This window comes from Cricetulus griseus, unplaced genomic scaffold (genome assembly GCF_003668045.3).
Source record: "Cricetulus griseus strain 17A/GY unplaced genomic scaffold, alternate assembly CriGri-PICRH-1.0 unplaced_scaffold_172, whole genome shotgun sequence".
NCBI classification, from domain to species: domain Eukaryota; kingdom Metazoa; phylum Chordata; class Mammalia; order Rodentia; family Cricetidae; genus Cricetulus; species Cricetulus griseus.
The window spans coordinates 1-9,670 of record NW_023276889.1 but is presented as its reverse complement, the minus strand read 5'-3'; positions in this window follow the sequence as shown (position 1 = coordinate 9,670).

The following is a 9,670-nucleotide window of genomic DNA, read 5'->3' as shown; positions in this document are numbered from 1 at the left end:
CTGTATACACGGTGAGCCTCTTACCTTCTGCCAATTTTAGAGCCTGCGTGAGTGCTATGAGTTCTGCCCTCTGTGCGGAAGTTCCAGGGGGGAGTGCCTGGGCCCAGATGACCTGATTCTCTGTGGTGACTGCCGCGCCCGCCCTTCGTTCTCCTTGATGCAAAAAGCTGCTTCCATCCGTGAACCAGATGTGGTCCGGGCTAGGTAGAGGCTGGTCAGTCAGGTCGGATCTCGCTCCATGGGCCTCGGCCAATACCTGTAAGCAATCATGAGCCTCGGGCTCCCCAGGGAGGGGGAGCAGGGTGGCTGGGTTCAGAGTCACCAAAGGCCCGAAGTGGACCCGGTCTTTGTCTAACAGCATAGTCTGGTAATGAGTCATTCGGGCATTAGTAAGCCATCTGTCTGGAGGCTGTCTGATGACTGCCTCTACTGCATGAGGGGCATGTATGGTCAAAGGCTGCCCCAAGGTTAGCTTGTGAGAATCTTTTACCAGCAGGGCTATAGCGGCAATCATTCGAAGGCAGGGTGGCCATCCCGATGCCACAGGATCCAATTTCTTGGAGAGGTATGCAGTGGGCCTTCTCCAAGGCCCCAGTTTTTGGGTGAGGACTCCCTTAGCATAGCCCTCTTTCTCGTCTATAAAAAGTTCAAATTGCTTAGCTAAGTCCGGTAGACCCAGGGCTGGTGATTCAAGGAGAGCCTTTTTGATGTCGGTGAAGGCTTTCTTTTGGGGCTCTTCCCATTTAAAAGCAACCCCTGGCCGAGTGAGGGGGTAGAGGGGAGCCGCCATTTCGGCAAACCCAGGGATCCATAGGCGGCAGAAGCCTGCCGTTCCCAAGAATTCTCTCAGTTGGCGGGGATTTTGTGGGGTGGGAATGTCTAAGATGGCTCGCATACGGGCTTCCGTTAGCCATCGACGTCCATCCTTTATCTTGTATCCTAAATAGGTCACCTGTTTCTGACATATCTGGGCCTTCTTGGCGGATGCCCGGTACCCTAGGCTCCCAAGAGTCTGGAGGAGGGCTTGAGTGCCTTCCTTGCATTCCCCTTTGGTTTTGGCTGCCAGGAGAATGTCATCTACATATTGTAAGAGGATTAGAGCGGGGTACCTAACCCGGAATTCTGCCAGGTCCTGATGTAAAGCTTCATCAAAAAGGGTAGGGCTGTTCTTAAACCCTTGAGGTAGCCTAGTCCAAGTCAGCTGCCCAGAGATTCCAAGGGCCGCGTCCTGCCATTCAAAGGCAAATATAGGCTGGCTGGTGGGATGCAGGCGGAGGCAGAAGAAAGCGTCTTTAAGATCTAAGACTGTGTACCAGGTATAGTTAGGTGGCAATCCACTCAGCAAATTGTAAGGGTTGGGGACAGTAGGGTGTATGTCCTCTATCCTTTTATTGACTTCTCTCAGGTCCTGCACTGGCCGGTAGTCATTAGTTCCCGGCTTCCTAACGGGTAGCAAGGGTGTATTCCAAGGAGATTTACAGGGCACCAGAATCCCTTGTTCAAGTAACCTTTTAATATGTGGCCGAATTCCTTCGCGGGCTTCTTTAGGCATTGGATACTGTCTGACGGATGCAGGAAGGATGGCAGCTTTTAAGGTTACTATAATTGGGGCCTGGTTAATGGCAAGGCCCATTCCTCCTGTTTCAGCCCAGGCTTGGGGAAATTCCGCAAGCCAGTGATCAAGGGTTTCCTGATTGTTCGAATTAGTCCTCTTTTCATGGAGTCTATATTCATCTTCTATGGACATTGTCAAGATGGTAAGGGGAATTCCCTCTGGCCCTGTGACTTTGACTTCTGACCTCTCAAAGTGTATTTGAGCTTTTAATTTGGTCAATAGGTCCCGTCCTAGTAAGGGGTAGGGGCAATCTGGCACATGGAGGAAAGAATGCATAACCTTACCGGTCGCGAGCTGGAGCTGCCGATTTGTAGTCCAATGGTACTGCTTTCCGCCTGTAGCTCCCTGTACCCATGCAGTCCGGTGACTCAGGGGTCCGGGTGACCGATTCAGAACGGAATGTTGTGCCCCTGTATCGACTAGGAAGGTGACCGGATGCCCCCCGACTTGCAGTGTTATCCTGGGCTCAGGGGGGGGCTCCTGGCCCCGACTCCTCTAATCTTCTAGGTTCAGGAGGTCAGAAACCCTTGGCGGTGGAAGCTTGGCCCGGGGGTTCTTAGGGCATTCTCTTGCCCAATGTCCTTTTTCTTTACAGTAAGCACATTGGTCCCTGTCCAGGTGGGGCCCCCTTCTGTCATCCCTCTGTCTATTCTGTCTCTGGCCTGTCACTACCGTGGCCAATAACCTGCTCATTTCTTTATTCCGCTTACGGTCTCTCGCAACCTCTTTTTCCTCAGCTTCCTATCTTAGTCTTTCCTCTCTCTCCTGGGTTTCCTTCCTCCAACGTTCTTCTCTTTCTGTCTGTGTTTCCCTCTTATTAAAAATACGTTCTGCTTCCTTCAACAAATCTTGGAGTGTATATCCCTGTAGATTTTCTAGCCTTTGAAGCTTGTTTCTTATGTCCGGGGCTGATTGCCAAATAAAGGACATAGAAACGTTGGTGGCCTGACCTGGATCTTCCGGATTATAGGGAGTATACATCCTGTACGCTTCTTTCAATCTCTCTAGAAAAGCGGCAGGTGATTCCTCCGCACCCTGTATTATCTGCTTCACCTGGGCCAAATTAGTGGGTCTGCGTCCTGCCCCCCGGAGTCCCGCTACCAGCAACTGGCGATAGAGACGCAGGTGGGTCCTACCTGCTTCGGTGGTAAAATCCCATTCAGGTCTTTCAAGAGGGCAAGCCGCATCAATTTCATTGGGTAGCTGGGTGGGCTGCCCGTTTGCTCCTGGGACATTTTTTCGTGCTTCTAGTAGCACGCACTGTTTCTCCTCCGAGGTTAAGAGGACCTGCAAAAGCGGCTGACAATCATCCCAGGTGGGTTGGTGAGTCGTGAGTACCGACTCTATGAGAGATGTCAGCCTCACGGGGTCTGCAGAAAAAGAAGGATTATTATTTTTCCAGTTATAGAGGTCCGATGCTGAGAATGGCCAATACTGAGGTTGGCCGTTCAGTCCAGTTCGGAGGGGCAAAGTGGTTGAATCTGGAACGGGCTGCTCCCTGCGACCTCTTAGTCGATAAGCCATTGGTGAAGGGTCAGGGGCCGCTTCCGCCAAGGCAGCGGCGGAGTCCGCTTCTGCCTCTGGTGGGGGCGGCAGTGGCGGATATGGCGGGGGCTCCTCCGTTAATAGATCAACCAACTGGTCTTCTCCCGGAGGGAGTACCTTAGGTGTCTTCTTTTCTTTAGCCTTAGTGTCTTTCACCACGGTAGGGTAAAGGTTGGAATGGGAAGGGGGGTTGGGAGGAATCAAAGGAGTGGGAGGTGTAGGGGCCGAAGGAATGGGTCGGTTGGAGCGGTTAGAGGGGGGAAGGAGAGAGGGGCCCTTGGGATGTAAGAAAGGACGTACCCAGGGAGGGGGGTCCTGAACCAAAGCCTCCCAAGTGACGATATAAGCCACTTGATCGGGATGCCCGTGTGGTCCAGGATCCATAATCTTCTCTTTTACCTGGAATATAGTCTGGGGGTTAAAGGTACCATCTCGTGGCCAGCCTACGTCAAAGGTCGGCCATTCTGAAGAACAAAGAGTAATCCATTTGCGTTTACGCACATCAACAGATTGGTTATGAGCATATTCCTGTACATCCCTCCAGTGCGAGAGTGTTAGGGACAAAGGAGTGGTGACAGTTTGCCCCATAGTTTCTAGGCTTAGGAGGACACAAATGACAGCTACAAGACAAAGACCGAATAACACAGAACAGACTTTCGCAGCGCGGTTTCGACAGAGAGTCGACAGAAGGAATTGAGAGGGGGTCGAGGAAGGGGGCCCTCCTTCCTCGTCCCCAGTAAAGATTGCAAATCCCTCAAGCCGAGGGCCTTCTCCAAAGAGACTGGGAAAATGTCCAGTCATAGATCTAAGTTCAAAGTACAAATCCCTCACGCCGAGGGCTTCCCAAGTTCAAAGTACAAATCCCTCAAGCCAAGGGTTTCAAACGCTACCAGGACGTCTCCTGGAGCCGCGGTCGGGAGTCCGAACTAGTCAGTTCCTCCTCGGATCCGCCAAATACAAATGTACACAGCTGTATACTACAAACACAATCGCAATTCACAAAACGGATTCAGACAGACAGGCAAGACGAAACCAGACAAGACAAAACAGCGGATCCGCACAACACTTACCTCCCAAACGTGGGTCGGTGGTCCCTGAGTGGGGGTCTCTATCCCGGACGAGCCCTCAAATGAAAGACCCTCCGAAGAGGTACTTTCGTAGAAGGAGACCCGCACCCAGGAATCAGCGAGACCACGAGCTTGGATGCAAAACCGCAAGAGGCTTTATTGGAGATACGGGTACCCGGGCGACTTAGCTTCTGTGAGGCCAAGCGCGCCGAGCCAAGTGAAAGGGGTCCTTATATAGGGAAAAAGGCGCAAGCTAGGAGCAGGGATTCTATTGGATAACTCTAATGAGGCATTGTACAGAGCTATTCCCATTGGTCAATGTATATGAGGCGCTATACAGGGTTATTCAAATGAGGCAAAGTACAGAGTTATTCAAATGAGGTGAAACATAGAGTCTTTCAAATGAGGCGAAATACAGAATCATTTCTATTGGATGGTTCAAATGAGACACAGAGCCATTCCAGATCAGCATATTCTCAAGGTCTGGTGTCTGGTACAACAGACTCAATTCCCCCTCCCTCCGCGTCCAGATGGCTGACCTTGGGGGCAGAGACCTTGGGACGGAGTGTTTCTCATCGGGCGGGGGCTCAGGGGCAGGGCTCCAGGCCGGCTCACTTGGTGTTTGTTCTCGTGCCGGCCCACCTGGTGCTCGTTCTCGGGCCAGCCCACCTGGTGCTCGTTCTCGGGCTGGGTGTGCGGCGGATGGTGGGGGAAGTGGAAGCCGCCGGGGGTGGGGATCGGGGAAGCCGCCAACAGGAGGAAGAGGAGACAAACTTGAGAAAGAAAGGGCTAAGGGGCAGGGGTCTTTCAAGACCACTCTGAATGTAAAGGATTATCCAAAGCACCTTCCTCCCATGTGGAATGTGCTTGGGCTTCGTCAAAATTGATGAACCTATCCTGTGATGGTTCTGAGAATAATGGAAGATTTAGAGACCCAGATGTATTCAGAACAATGTCAAAATCCCATTAATCTTTTATATTGGGTGTTAGTCCTTCCTCAGCTATTAAAAAATTGGTAGAAGTTGGTGGGTCATTGGATTTCTGTGCTGAGCAATTGTCATAATGTTGTGATCTCTTTAGGCTTCCTTGTGCAGTGGCTACCTGTTGAATTCTGAATTTCATAGAAGATGATAGCCTATGGTCCTCTTTTATAGAGGGAGAACATTTCAGCTCTTCCACCTGAGAGGGCATATGTCTGAGTGTCGCATCTACAGGCATGGAAAGTTCTGTTGTTCCTTGACTGAACTGCAAAGGCTGAAGAGTGTCAGGGGCACAGCAATATAGGTCCACAGCTCTCTCTGTAGGGGAGGCATTGGCCACAGCTCCTCCCTCCATTGTGGATGATGCTAAGGCCCCGCCAATAGATTTAGAATTAACCTGGGCCTCTTTTGATGAATAAATGTCTGGAGAATTAGATGTCCCCATTAATCTATCAGTGTTCCATTCATTGTAAGTGTTGGTTGTTCGGGCTCCCTTAGCTTTTAAGGCAGGGCAGGGAGTTTGTGGGTCATATTTTTGCAAATTTAGGGCATTGTATTCTGGTTTAGATCTACTGAGGCTTTGTTGTGCTGTGGTTTCATGTTTCAATCTGCTTCTCCTAGATGAGGAAAGCCTAGGCTCCACTTTGTAACTGGATGTATGAGTGACCGCTTCCTCTGTGTATGGCATATGTTTGTATGTCCAGTCTGCAGGAATGGATAGTGTTATAGGCCCTTGAGTGAACTGCAGGGAGCGAAAAGAACAATGGGTAAAGCAAAATTTATTCACAGACTTCTCTGAAGGTGAGGTATCATCCAAAACTCCTCCCTCACTTGTGGGTGGTACTAGAGCCCTACCAGTAACTGCTTGCATATTCATGTAGGAATGGGGATTCTCTTTATTAAATGGCAAACTTTTTAATGTTTTAACTGGTATAAAATTTTTGGTCAGCCTCACATTTGCAAATGGAAATTGCTTAGATATGCTTGGTCTGTGTGAGCTTGCCTAAGTTTTCTTTCAGGACTAATGGAAAGATTTTGGTCTTCTTTAATACAGGAAAAAGAAATGAGGTCCTGTTCTAGAGAGGGGAATCTTCTGGGTTTGTCTTCCAAATATTTGGAGGATCTCTGACTCCCAAAGACAGAGTCAGAGGTTACCCTCATTCCTGAAACAGATTTTGAAACTGTACATGGGGTAGTTTTCAGGGACTTTTGATCAGATGGGGAGTTTACGAGTTCACTTTGATCAGAGGAATATGGTCCAGTTGGTTCTGCATAAGTTCCTGTTGTCTTTGCTTTTGCATCCTTTGGACCAGGTCCTGAAGACCCTGAATCAACTCCACTACAGATAAGGCAGCAGTCCACATTCTCTTCCAACAGGACAGACATATCCAAGTGTCTTTAAGCCTTTTCTGCTCTTGGCAGAAAAGATGACCTAGGTCTTTTTCTGATGACTGGATGGAAAGCAGACAGACTGGGATAACTGCTCACGGTGTTTCTCATGGTAGCTAGGATCTGCAAAAGGAGTGGTCCCTTTCCTTTCTGGCCCTGTCTCAGCTCCTTTGTGGAGCTTGAAGTGCCCATACAGTCTGTAGATACTTCACGGCTTGCAGTATAGTACTGGCTGTCTGCACATCCAGAGTCATGGAATCTTACCCCCGTGCAATCCTTGCCCTCTTACTGTTCCGCATGTGAGTCTCTGTACCACAATCTGGGCAGAGATCGTGCCAGCTGTTGTTGAGGTGGGAAATCCTTCTGGACTTTATTGGTTGTCAAATACTCCAGGCTTTTGTTTAGGTTGTAAAACTCCTCTTGTGAATCTTGGGTTCCTGATGGTAGTCTATGGACTGGAAGACCATGATGTGTGGTCAAAGTGCAACAGCCTATCTGAGGCCAGTAGGCATCTCTCCACTGGTCTAGGCAGGTAGTTTCTAAGGCAGTCGAGCAGAGAAAACTCTCTTAAGTTATTTACCTCAGGCAAAGAGGGTTGAAGGCTATTTTCCATGGCAATTGACATCAGGAATAGGGTAAGCAATTTTGTTTGTAGGAAGGAGTCTTTTCTTCCCAAGATCTGTGCAGACTTGAAGCAGGCCCAAAGGAGAACTGGAGTGACAGTTGGCTTCAAGAATTGATGAAAGTTCCAGAGATGCGCTCCTGATCTGTGTTCTCTGCTGGCGAGGAAGAGTTCACCAGTGGAGCCTGACCTCCAATGGCAACTGGCTGTAGGAAGAGGTTAATTGATATGCTTTGTGAGAGACATTTTATCCCAAGACCTGTGAACACGTCCAGCAGGCCAAGCGAAGAAGTGGAATGGCAGTTGGCTCCAGGAAGTGATCAAACTTCCGGAGGTAAGCTCGCAAACACTGTTCTCTCCTGGCATTCCAGAATTGTGCTCGTGATCAGCGTTCTCTGCTGGTGAGGGGACTTAGCCAGTTTTGCCTGACCTGGCTGTTTCATGAAAGAGGCTTCACAGACAACCAAGCTCTGTGAATGAAAATAAATAGCGTGGACTCTCTGCATGGGTTACACACACTAGCCATGGCACCCGTTGATATTGGCCATGACAAGTTGCTTAGGTAAAAAATGTAAAGTGAGCTGGCAAAGTGGCTGCCTGTCTTTTATCCCAACAGAAGAAGGTGAAACTCTGAGTGTGAGGAAAGTCCTATCTGGAAATAGAGTTCTAGGTAAGTCAGGAATGTAAAGAATTTCTCTGCTGCAAAGCTAAGTTAATAATAATAATTATGATGATGATGATGTAATGGATGCCTGGGATACTGCACTCTCCCATGCCTTACATTAAGGCCAGGCACCTGATGCACAGAGGCCTTCTCTGTGTTCAGTGACTCTTAATGGGTCCAGGTCAAGTAAGTGGGGTTATATAAAGAAACCTTTCTATGTCTACCCAACTATGACATTAATTAAATTCACAATATCTGTATTAAAACACAGAATGGTATGATACTCCTGGTCAGATGCTGGCTTTACTGGGTAAAATAAAATCGTACCATCTGATCACATTTTGATGTTCATCTCACAGATCCTTCTCATGGCCATTGTGCAGCTATGTGTCCTTCTGAAAGCAGTTTTGGAAAATGAGCCACTGCAGCAGGTCAAAATCTTCACTTTTGAAAGAGTGCAGCTTCAGTCATTCTAGAGAATATGTGTAACTTGAGTTTCCCCATCTGAGAATAGGATTCAAAGCAAAACATGTATGTTTGTAGACACCACTTTCTGGAAAAGACAAAAAAATTGCCTTTCTTTTTGTAGTAATGGGATTGATTGGAATTAGGTAATACGTAAAAACTAATCAGAATCCATATTAAATATGTAGAAGTATATATCAAGTATTCCAAGTAACATGGCTTTAACTAGAGTTGATATCTTCGGGAAATCCCAACCTAATGGTATCAGAGATTATTTTGTATGCCACTCCAAAATCCCATTTTACATTCAGATTCATTGGTAAATTCTGGAGCAAGATTTACTCTCACTCTGTTTCTCAATAAAATTATATGTTTAGGAGGATATTTTTTATGTGAAGTTAACAATGTATACTGAGTTTCTAAATAATACTGCTGTCATCTTTCTATTTATTTGTACATTGTTTCAAATCAGTTTCAGTTATATCCATTTACTCTACATTGCTCTATTTTCAACAACAACAACAACAACAAAATGATTTGGGGCATATTTACAGACTAAATTCCATACAAGGATATTCCAGTTACAAAATTCCCAACAAATTATAATAGAAAAGTTGATTCCACATGTATGTGCCCTGGGGAAAAACTGAGAATTTTCAATAGGATTTAAAAAAAAATATAGTACATACAATTTAATTTCTGTACTTAAAACAAATATACAATGAAGAATGTGTAAAGTATTTGTTGAAAATGGGGGGAGAGAGATTATTATTATTATTGGATTATGGCACAAGATGTGGAAACTGCCTATGCAGCTGCACAACACCATGAACAGAAAAGGAACTTCTGCAGCTCAGAAATTCCATTTGTTAACCAAAAAATTCTCTGAATTAAGAGAATTTGCCTGGTGGGAGATGAAAGTTAAAAGCATTATAATCATGTATTCTGAAGGATGACCCTCATTTCCTACTTTCTACCTGCTTCTAAACTATCTGGAGAACTCATCAAACAAAACTAAATGTGAAATGAAACTGGGGATTTCTGCAAACAAGGCCTTGAGTTTTCAAATATGTCTTGATAGTGTACAACAAATGCAATGTCTGTGTGTTCACACAAGGCAGTGATATTATAAATACCACACCTCCTATAGCCTGGCATACAAAACCTCCATGATCCTAGTGAATGCACACTCAAGAGAGGATTACAGGAGAAGGGCCACTGCTCAGGTGAACACATACTGCCAAGGTGAACACATGGACTGACTGAATCAGGCTGTCTCATGATCCATTCAACTACTAGCAGATCTGACAGTTCAGCTACCTC